The 12,314-nt window shown below is 37.1% G+C and overlaps 1 protein-coding gene across 8 annotated transcripts in view; it reads right to left on the bottom strand.

Moving 5' to 3' along the window:
• The window catches only part of LOC137255974 (polypeptide N-acetylgalactosaminyltransferase 5-like), a 320,337-nt gene that overhangs the window by 85,251 nt on the left and 222,772 nt on the right, over positions 1-12,314 (bottom strand). The window lies entirely within an intron of this gene.

Genomic DNA, 12,314 nt, shown 5'->3' with positions numbered 1-12,314 from the left:
ATAAGGTCATAACCAGTGATGACTGAATGAGTGAGTTTAGTTTTATGCCACTCTCAGCAGTATTCAAGCGATATCATGGCAGGGGACATCGAACATTCTGCCCTTGTGGGGAATCGAACTTGTGTCTTCAGCAGGAAGAGAGAACGCTTTAACCACTAGGCTAACCACACACACCCATGGTATAATAGACAAGTCAATGAAAATGACATGTTCAGTGTGAAAAGGGAAATATAACTGAAAATGCAATTATAATGATATCAGAACTGATGAGAATAGGATGAGTATGACTGGCAAAGCACATGAGGATAATGGTGTAACATGCTTCTCCCTAGTCTGTGAAACAGATGACACAGCAAGTTGCTGCTCTCAGACTCAAGGGGCAAATTCCATATTCACAGTACAATCTCACATTCGTGGAACAATCTAACTTTCACAGAACAATCTGACATTCACAGAACAATATCACATTCTCCCACAAGACCCTTGGCACCACAAGGTAGAAAGCCTGTCATAGCATGACACAGGGGCGCAAACATGATGAGAACCTATTATATTCATCATTTTGCATTTTATTGAAAACCCCACACATACTTTGTGCTTTGGCAATAAATCCCTCTCAAAGAACAAAAGACGACAGAAGGGTTCTATTTTCTGTTCTATCCTTGTATGACTAGTCCTCCTGATATGACAGAGTATTGACTTTTAGTCTCTGATGCAGCAATTATCATCTCATGCTGCAAACATCCAAAATCCCTGGAGCGTTTAACCCCTACAATCCACAATACCTCTTCACAGCTACCTAAATACTGTATTTCTTGCAATAGAAACCCACAGAGAATAATTGCTAAATTTCTATTTAAAAAGGAATTAGATATTGATAGAACTGTCTTGGTTCAAATGCTGAATGTTGACAATATTAAAACTATATTTAAACCTTACAGGCATCAAAAAAGATTGCTTGTTTAAGGAGAACTTGAAATGAACTGCATAAAATGTCTTGTCCGTTCGTATTTGAATCCCTGTTTCTAAGTTTTTACATAAATTTGATCTAGTTTGTCTGTTGATATTTTGTTGCAAGCAGAGTGTATAAATGAGAAAATGGTGAAATTACAGAACATGTCAAGAAAAAAATTATTCTGCAGGGAAATCTGACTGTTCTGATATTTCTAAGATCATGTCTTGACTTGAAATAAAAATTTCAGAATGGCATCTGGCTACTGATCTGTTGTTGCTTGTTTCATAACCTGGCCAGTTATCCTGATCAGAAACAAATGGTCACTAGCTCAAAGTGGAAAGTAAACTAAATTACCATATTGACACGACACGTCTCAGAATAGTAAACTCACTGTCTTGGTTGCAGAGACCCGGTTCATTAATTATTTGACCGGTGAAGATCTTGTTTAGAATTAGAAATCAGTAGTCTGTGCTTGTTGTTAAAGGCGACAAACAGGATCAGGTGGCCAGATGCGCTGACATAGTGGACAGATGTCATTGTATCCCAACTCTGCAGAATGATGTGCAGTGTTGATCAGTGGATTGTCTGGTCCATACGCAATTATTTACAGACACCTTATAGCTGGTATATTAATGAATGCATCACTGCATGACAAACCAGCCAACCAATCATTAATTATTTAAAGATACTTCCACAGATGCTAGATAACAGTATTTTACATTTAAAATGACTAAGGTTAATCTTTCATGGCATGTGGTTGATATCATGATCACTGAACAAGACGACCTAATTCATTCAAGGCCAGCACAGGTATCATGATGGCAATCAGCTCAAACCCAGAATCAAATTATGCTTTCATATATTGCATCACCGGACAAAAAAAAACAAACAACATGATATCATTTTCAAAATGGCTGTCATATCAAGAGTTCAAAACCAGAATCAAATCATGAATTCATATCTTGGATCACCAGACAAAAACAAACAGTATGACATAATTTTCAAAATCTCTGCCACATATAGAGTTCAAATCCAGAATCAAATTATACATTCACATACTGAGAGACCACACCAAAAAACCCAACATTTTGTCATTTAAAAAATGGCTGCCACAATAACAATTTGCTATTTATGCCATGTAAGCTGCACATATATCAATTCAGAAAATCTAAAGATATTTTGAAAATAGAGGCCATACCAAGATTCTAAATATATGACATACCTTCTACATACAAAACTGCACATTGATTATCATAACCAAGGTGGCTGCCATATCAAATCACAAGATTTGTGTGAGTTCAGTTTTACATTGCAATTAGCAATATTCAAGCCATATGACTCAGTATAAGACACTTCCTGCACATAAAACTGTATACTGATAAACACAGAAAAGTAAACATATTTTCAAAATGGCTGCCATATCAAGAGTCACAATGACTGAAATACCTCCTGTATGTACAACAGCACACTGATAAATTCACGAACAGACCGTACAGAGCCAACAAGATACCCAAACCAGCACATTACACAACACGAACAAGTAAGGAACAACCCTGAGATCTCCTTAAACAAAGACCAGTGCATATTGTGGCATAATTCTGACAAATGGAGTTACTTTCTGGTCATCCATAATCTGTAGCATCTCTAACTTGCAGACAACATAAGCTGATTATACGAAACCAGCATCCGAAGATGGCACGGAAGGTATTAGATTTTCACCCATTTGTTACCACTTCTTAAGAAAAAAACAGTAAAGTGACAAAACACCATGATGCAACAAACTTAGAACAATTCAAATCATCTTAGGCAGATGAAGATGGCGACCAAGTATAATAACGTTGACTTTTTACACAGATACACACTCATGTTCTCTCAGTTGGACTCAGCTGATGTTGATGGATGTGCACTGGTTCAAAATCACCCAATTTGGATTCGGGAAATGTTTGGAAAGGATGAGGTTGGATAAAGTCGTTTTTTTGCCCGTTGGAAATGTGAAATTCTTAAATTACAGAAAACTTTGAAGCATACGGATGAAAATCAAACATGGCATAAAACTTGATATTTTTTTCTGTTTTAAACCTATTTTGGACTTCTGACATGACCGATTCGTGAGTGAGATGGATTTCAGCAACATTTCAGCAATATAACTGCTGGGAATATGACAAATTAACTATGGTGAAAAAGGATGAAATGGATGATTTTTAAGGCTGTAAATGGAGGTTTCACTATGACCAGATGCTTGACCAAAGGACTATTTTTCCAACATGTATTTTGAGTCAAGAATAAGACAAATTAAATCCTCATGTTTTTATTGATAAAAAATGTAAACTTACAATATTTTTGTCAGGGGATTGTTTTGGGTGGTATTTTTTTCCCCATATACACTTAACAAATTGCATCAAGTAAAATACTTTTGATAATCAGAAGGAATATTACTTTCTTGTTCCCGCCTTTAGGTTTTCTGCGGACACAAACTTGTAAAACAAAAAATAAAATTGGCCTGGCCTTATCTACACATCTGATGAAGATTAGCATGGGTCAAAACCAATGCAATGTCCAACATTAACTTCTGACTTTTTACACATTTTAGCTTTAACATTTTGACATGTTGAAATGACTTTCAACAAAGGGTTTAACATACATATGATAACTCATACAATTCCATCAAATCTCAGTTCATTAATTATGAATCAAATTCATTTTCTTTCATCCAATATATAAACTATGTATTTAAACTGGGGCTCCCATCTCATCTACCATGCTCTCAATAACCCACATCTGCAATGTGAAGGTCAACTAACTATCAAGAAGTCAGTACGATCATCTTCATGGTATATGATCTTCCTGAAGATTAGTCGTAACTGAATAAATTCTATAACATTTATCACCTTCCTAATCTGAACCTGGTCAAGGAATGTTCCCAGTTGATAGAAAAAACCAATAAATCATCTATTTTCAGAAGCGTAAATTTGAGGGAAAATGGAAGTTTTGGGATCAGTTGAAGTCAGTCAATAGATAGCAATGGCACCTCTTCCAGTCAGTTCCCTTGTGGTATATTGGACATGCACATATCTATATATCTACAGTCCTGTTTTAGTGCTACTGGCTTCCACAGAACTATTCATTTTATTAAATCAGAGGTGGTTCTCAGAGGTTTTACAGGAACATACCATAGATATCATATTAAATTTTCACCTGCCTTGGGAGCCTGGGATAAATGTCACGTGACAAGTTCTGATGGTTAGATGCTGTGATGTAGCCTACTGGTTCAAGTGTTCACTTGTCATCCCGAAGATCCGGGTTCAATACCCTACATAAGCACAATGTGTGAAGACCAGTTCTGGTGTCCCTCACTGTGATATTGCTGAAATATTGCTAAAACAGTGTAAAAGTAAACTCACTCACTCACTCACTCATTGATGGTTAGATTTCTAGGAGACACAACTGTAAAACATCAATCATAGAAAGATAGGAAAAACAATTCACTTTTAAAACAATACATATTTTCTTGCATGTCCAATAAACTACATTGAGTTTATATGGGAATTTAACGTCTTCATTTTTCAATACTTTCTGGAATAAATCATTTATATCAAAAGAATAGCAGGCTTAAATACAGAGTGCTTAGTGAGTCAGGAAAATCAGGATATACAAAGGTGCACCATCATGGAGGTGTGGTAGACTCATCTGTCACACAAAGGAAGCAGTTCAGAAAGACACGAAAACAACACATGCCTGCAAACACACCTTCCTAACCATTTCAATAGATATACCCTGAACATAGAATTTCACATCCAAAGATGTCAGGACTAGAGAAAACCTACAGTTTAACCCTACAGAAACCAGGGCAAGTGACAACATACAGTTTCACCCTCAAAGATACCCCAACAAGTGAAAAGATACAGTTTCACCTCAGAGATGCCAGGACAAGCAAAACCATACAGTTTCACCCACAAAGATGCCAGGACAAGTGAAAAGATACACTTTCACACCACAGATTCCAGTCATAAGTACAGAGAGCTTGGTAACTCAGTAAAATTGGAATGTACAAAAGTACACCAGCTTGGAAGTGTTTTAGACTCATCCATCAGACAAAGGAAGCAGTTCAGGAAGATGTGAAGACGATACACGCCTGCAAATGGAACTGGTTTTGTAAGTTCTTGGCTGTAGGGTGGCATGTTGTCAGACTAGAGACATCTGTGTTTGGAGGTCTTTCAGAACACATTCACTGAATAATTGAACACTCAAATGAATGTTGTTTTATGTCTTTGTCAACAATATTCAGGTGATATGATGGATCACGACCAGACAATCATTTGACTGACACCAGCCCTGAATCACACAAAAACAAGACTCAATGAATTACAATCTATGGTCCACTCGCATATTTGGTAAATTGAACTGTATCCCTTTGAGAATGATGATCATTATTCATGGTTAACAGAACTTAATATTTACAAAAATTATAATTGAATATGTTTAAAAAATTATTTTAACTTGATTTGTTGTTTATTTGTTTATCTACATGAGATACACAAAAAGGAATATCCAAGCTAAAAGACAGGGTTGAATCGAAGAGATGCCTTTACCTACTTGCACAGGGCAACCTGAGAGGAAAACCTAGTTGGACCAGCCAAACACTGCACTGTTTTCATCATGATATGTAATGAAAGAATAATGCTATTGAGCTATTTAGATGTTGTAGTCAATGGTTCAACCACTCAAAAGGACTAAAAACCTGGTACAACACAGACTAATAAATAGGTTTAATTCTGCAATATTGGGTTGTAACAGTGCAAGTAACAAAGCAATAAATCGAGTCCTGAAAAGTATTAATGTTATTTTACCACAGACCTTGATGTAACTTTCAATAAGCCACAAGCAGCGCTGTTCACAATGCATTGCTTCTTCTGCTCTATAGAAAATATCATTTAAAAGTTTCAACTTCATAACACAACATGTTTGTCATGTCCATTTCTTGATATTAACCATCTCTTATTCACCTCAAAGTGTTTGAGCAGCATATAATCTACCCGATTAATTTAACCACTTCATGCAACATGCTTAGTTTGGTGGGGACCTATAGTCTTCCTAAGGGGTGCCACACATCATGGTCTGTAAAAAGAGTCTTGGAAATGAAATTATTATTATTTATATTTACAATATACATATTGATATCAGGAACTCCCAAGCATCTATTTCCTGTGAAGATCTGGGTTAGAATTGGTCTTTAGTGACCAATGCTTGTTGCAAGAGGCACCAAACAGGATGGGCGGTCAAACTTCCTGACTTGGTTGACACATGTCATCATGCCCCAAACGCATAGGCTGATGCTTTGGAGTTGATCACTGGATTATTTGGTCCAGACTGGAATAGCTGAATGTGGCATTAAACAACCAACCAATCAGCCAACAACCTGGCATTGGTCCATGATAGCCTGGGCACAATGACCTACATAATATGACCTTCACATATTTCTTTAAAGAAACGCAATAAAACTGTGTTTTAATCCCCATTTCATTCCCATAGATTGTGATACCATCCTAATACTCTACAACGATTCTGAAGAGACTAAAATTGTGTAAGTTTCATCAAACTCTCTTACCTTTAGTAACTTTATTGATCTGTGGCATTTAGATACATTTCAATGCACCTTGCTGCCATGGCAACAGACATGCTGCACACCTCTGTAATTCAAGCTCCTTAGAGCAATACCGTGTAAGGTATATTCACTTCATATGTAAATGATGTATAGAGCCCAGAAACTGGAATCTGACAGTATGGTGACAATCTGTGTTTAAAATTGCGGCCAATGACAAACATGATGGAAACAAACGATAAAATAAATTTGATGGACATTCAGTGGCCATGTATATTTGTACATTCATTAGTGATACCAACATTTGACTTACAGCAAGTAACACTATATTTATGATTAAAATGCTTATTAATTTTTCAAAACAAAATCAGGCAAATCCATCTGAATTCATCCCTTCCTAACAGTTAAAGCAGATTTCCCTCCATGTAGAGTTTCACCCTCTCAGATGCTTGGACAAGTGGAAACATACCGTTTACCTGAACACAAACTAGGATACATGAAAACATAATTTCACCCCCATATATAAAGGGCAAGTGAAAACGTACAATTTCACCCCCACAGATCTGAGCGTACGTGAAAATATAGTTTCACTCCTACAGATCCCAGGGCAAGTGAAAACGTACAGTTTCACTCCCACTGATCCCAGGAAAAATGACATACATCTTCACCCACAATTCCCAGTAAAAGTGAAAACACAAAATCTCACTCCAGGAGATCTGCAGCATACAGGTGAGAATTCCCAGCAACAGAGGCATGTCTGTCTACCTGTCTTATTGCTAATTGGGCACCCTCATGTAGACATGAAATCAGCAAAGCTAATTGGCTTCCTCCAAACCAGCTTTCCCAGAACTACACTAGTCAACACTTGCTTAGGATCAATAGTCATCTCTAGCAAAATCAGTGATCCTTAAAATATGCTGAGTAGCATATATTACAGACAGGCTGTGAGAGTCTGGATTGCTCTGATGGCTGACAAGATGCCACAAGGGAATGGCCATTATCTGGCTATTCTGATCACCAGATGGCATCAGCACGTATCACTGCATGTTCAATTTGCATTTAACCAGGGCTATCAATTTATTTATTTCAGTTCAACAAGCTCTTACTTCTGTAAATAAATTGAGTCACCACCCACCAAAAAAAATGTTTTCCAATCAAAAAATATGTGGCCCGTATTCAAATTGTGTTGGATCTTGTTTCAGGTGCGGATTTGGGGGTATACATTCAACCCCAGGTGACAACGACAGCATATGAGTCAGCATGCCAGGCTCTAGACAATGAATTAAATAAGAGTCACACTAAAGTCTAGAATGATTTTGCAAGTCTAGCTTGCTACAGCAAGAAATGAAGTATAGCTCTGTGCTCCATTTAGATTTTTTTTAAAGATATATTTGTTGGATATTATTGATAAGACAATATTTGAGGGGGTACTATATTTGAATCTGATATAACACAGATCAGAACTATATCTGTAACATGAAACAATGAACAGATTTTAGAGTTCAGATCACATGATGAAGAACAGAACTGACACAATAGAATGAGTGAGTGAATATGGCTTTATGCCGCTTTGGGCAATATAGCAGCAATACACATTGGTGGACATTGGAAAAGGGCATATAGAGAATGTGGAGGATCAAACCCAGATCTTCATTACAAGCCAAACTTCAACCACTAGGCTACCCGAAGATAATAGATTATGAACAATACATTAAGTCTTAAACTTCGATCAAACCGGAAAAATATATCTTACACCCTTGAACAAACCGTGAAATCTTAAGACTTAGTTTAACAACAGGGGAAATAACACTTGCATCATAAGTTATTTAAAATAGAAAATTCAGATCAAACAATGGGAAAAACAGAACTTAGACCATAGATCCTCAATAATCTACAACTCAGATAACATGACTTGTTTAATTGTTCGAGAAAGCTACTTTAGATCCTAAAAATTAGATCATTTAGCATGAAATATAGAACTAACAGCAATTACATAAAACAGACTACATACAAAAATCAGACAAGGGCCCTTTTTCTCGAAACATTTACAGCCCTAAGAATTCTTAACTTGTATCATAGTCAGTGCGTTGAGAATGAGCTTAAGAAGTTCGTAGATCTAACGCTTTGAGAATAGCTAGCCATATACAGATATAAAAAATAGTACAGATCTTAGAAAAGCCAAACATCGAAAAGTATCATTTAACTTGAAACATTGCAGAATCACTAGTCAAAATTCATGAAAACATGTAGAAACTGTTTCTTAAGTCATTTTGATTAATAAAAAGGTATTTTCACAACTTGTATCTTGCACTCAACTTGATCTTCATTTGATCTTCGTTTGATGTGAATTAGCTCAATCAAATCAACCACTGGAAACATATCCTGACAAAATATCTCGTCCTTTCGACGCAATATTTGAAGTGTCCAATTTGTGGACAGATAAAAAATTATTGTTTTTAGAACAAAATTGACAAAAGACTCACTTCGAAATAGAGTATTGACCTTTTGGTTCCAGTGAGGTAAAAATTTGAGATGTAATTTCCTTTGAAAGGAAGTTGGGAAATGTTGAACATACACTTTGTCGATACTGATGGTTTTTCCTAAATACTTGGGCAAAGTATTCAGTTATATAAATCCCATTCAGTGCCCTAAAGATACAAAAATGTGTTTTATGCACAAGAAAATAATCTCACTTTATGAAGAAATGTAGGTTTCATCTGTTTTTTGAATGTTGCAATGTTTGATAAACTGTTCATGAATACTTTTTGCGGAAATGAAACAACATTATTAGAGACAGACTTCTTCGAATATGGAGACTTGGTTTTTACTGTTATATAAAGAACATCCATTCTGGAGTGTGTCTTTGTTGATATAAAATGGAAGACAGAGCCCAGTTTAAATAAATCAGGTATCAAAGCCAGTTCTTCAGAAGTTGAGGACATGTAGTTTTTGTGAAGAGTTATCCCAGTATACATTTTGGATCTATATAGGTTGTTGCAATACTAATATATGCACCTGGCATAAGTCAATGAGCTCTGTCACTTGGCTAGAGTCTTATGAGGCTGAGAAAATAAAGGTAACTGTAATCTTTCATTCTGTACTAACATGAAGGGTGAGTGAGTGAGTGAGTTGATGTATGAATAGCAAATGGATGGGTGAGTGAGTGAGTGAGTTGATGTATGAATAGCAAATGGATGGGTGAGTGAGTGAGTGAGTGAGTTGATGTATGAATAGCAAATGGATGGGTGAGTGAGTGAGTGAGTGAGTGAGTGAGTGAGTGAGTGAGAAAGATTTCAGCTATATTCCAGCAAAATCATGGCTGGGAGAGTGGTCCTCACTGAACTCAGCCAACTCCATATATCACTGAGAGTGGCATTAAACAACAAACCGAATGCAGACAAATTACAAGAGTCTGCTGTTGAAAAGATAATGTAGGCAAGTCTGGTGGTTTCAGAAAATTGTCATTAAAAAAGTCTCAACATTGGTTCACATTACACTCAAAACTCAAACCTCTGGGAACAAGGCACAATACTAATTTTCAGGTGACTTCAATGTCAACTACAGGGTCTATACGTAAGGTCAGAGCTATTCAAGGCTGTTTCATTTGAGAGAAGGGTGCGACTCTTATCCATCAATGATGGTGATCAGCGACGGGCATTCTACAAGGGAGATTATCTAACTTGTGTTTACAGCTCAGAGATAACCAGAGCAAATTGGTCAGTCTGCCCCAACACGATAGTGATCGATGAAATTTGAATTAAAGTGAGCATTAGTTGAGTGCCATCCATATGCAGCAGTCTACAAAGTTGTTGCTGTATCACTGCCACCAGTAATTAATAGGGTCTGCATGAGCCAGTAGAATGGCTGAAGCAATGAACACAGTTACATTTTGTCAGCTCACAGTGATACACAATTACGAAGATCAGACATCCTAATCACCACATCTTCATTGGCTGACTCTTACTACAGACATTGAGTAACAGTACTACAGAATCTCCACAGGCAACTTAAGCTTGAGGTAACAGTTCTCCCAGAGTCTCTGCTGGGGGACAAGCTTGAGGTAACAGTTCTCCTAGAGTCTCTGCTGGGGGACAAGCTTGTGGTAACAGGGAGACAAGCACGTGATAACAGTTCTTCCAGAATTTCCACAAGGAGACAAACATAACAGTTCTCCACAGGAAGACAAACATGTGATAACAATTCTCCACAGGAATACAAGCATGTGATAACAATTCTCCACAGGAATACAAGCATGTGATAACAGTTCTCCACAGGAATACAAGCATGTGATAACAGTTCTCCACAGGAATACAAGCATGTGTTAGCAATTCTCCATAGGAAGACAAGCATGTGATAACAGTTCTCCACAGGAAGACAAACATGTGATAACAATTCTCCACAGGAATACAAGCATGTGATAACAATTCTCCACAGGAATACAAGCATGTGATAACAGTTCTCCACAGGAATACAAGCATGTGTTAGCAATTCTCCATAGGAAGACAAGCATGTGATAACAGTTCCCCAAAGGAGACAAGCATACTCTATAGCTAGACAATACTCATATGCTTCCCTGAGAAAAAACATTTCAGCAATACACTTGAAATACAAGTTCCAAGGCTGAAGGGTTACAATCCCCCAATATTAAGCTGTGGAAAAAACAAAACACACACATTGGGATTTTTGTACAAATTCAGCAATGAAGCAGCTTTAATGTGTGATGTGTACCAAAGTTGACGACTTAAGCCCCGAACTTCATAATCAGTCATGTTATTTCACAATTACTCTCCACGAGCCCATGAATATGCATAAGTCAGGAATAGAAACAGTTTACAATTTGCCTGTTGGATAGGTTTTAACAGGAGAATCCCATTAACTTTGCATATAAACTATAGCCTTGAGACGTGGGTCTGTTTCAATATTAGTTCAAAGATCGACAAAAGAGTGAGGTTTAATGATTTATGGTTAAGTTCATGAAGAGGCTTGAAAAGAACCAAACAGATTTCCTGAATATTTATCTGGGCTGATCTGTTTGAATCGTTTGTAGTGATGTGTCTGTTGTTTATTTATGCAAAACTGTGACAGCAGTGAGCATCTGAGGTTGTGACAAAGGATAAACACTGACTTGAAGCAGTCACTTATAGCACAGGATGTCAGCTTAATGTGCTCCTATGAGGACTCAGATCAGAAGAGGTCAGAAGAGATCAAAATGCTGGTTACAGTAGGTGACTAAATTGATCTGATAGCCAGGCTCAGAAACATGGCTCATTTTGTGTCATCACGACCCAGCTTGCTGGAACATTGTTCATGATATCAATCCATAGGTTCTCTGTAGGCAAATTTTTAGTCCCACAGTGAGTGAGTTTAGTTTTATACCACTTTTAGCAATATTCCTGCATTATCGTGACAGGGGACAACTGAAACAGGCTTCACACATTGTACTCATATGGGAAATTGAACCTGTGTCTTCAACGAAACAAGCAAATTCTTTAACAACTTGATACCCCACCACACACTTTGTCCCAGAAATGAAGTTATCTTATTTGACCCTCCCAAAAATAAAAAGAATCTTCAAAACAAATCCAAATGGAACCCAACACAAACCATAAAATCTGGAGCTGTGGCAATCTGAACTTGCTAGAGGGGCGGTGAGGTAGCCAAGTAGATAAAGTGTTTGCTCATCATGTGATGACCGTGGTTGGATTCTCCCCAAAGTGGGGAGCCCACTTATCTTAATAAACTTGCTAAATCATTCTAAAC

Source organism: Haliotis asinina, chromosome 11 (genome assembly GCF_037392515.1).
Source record: "Haliotis asinina isolate JCU_RB_2024 chromosome 11, JCU_Hal_asi_v2, whole genome shotgun sequence".
Lineage (NCBI taxonomy): Eukaryota > Metazoa > Mollusca > Gastropoda > Lepetellida > Haliotidae > Haliotis > Haliotis asinina.
This window is presented reverse-complemented; position numbering and strand designations above follow the sequence as displayed.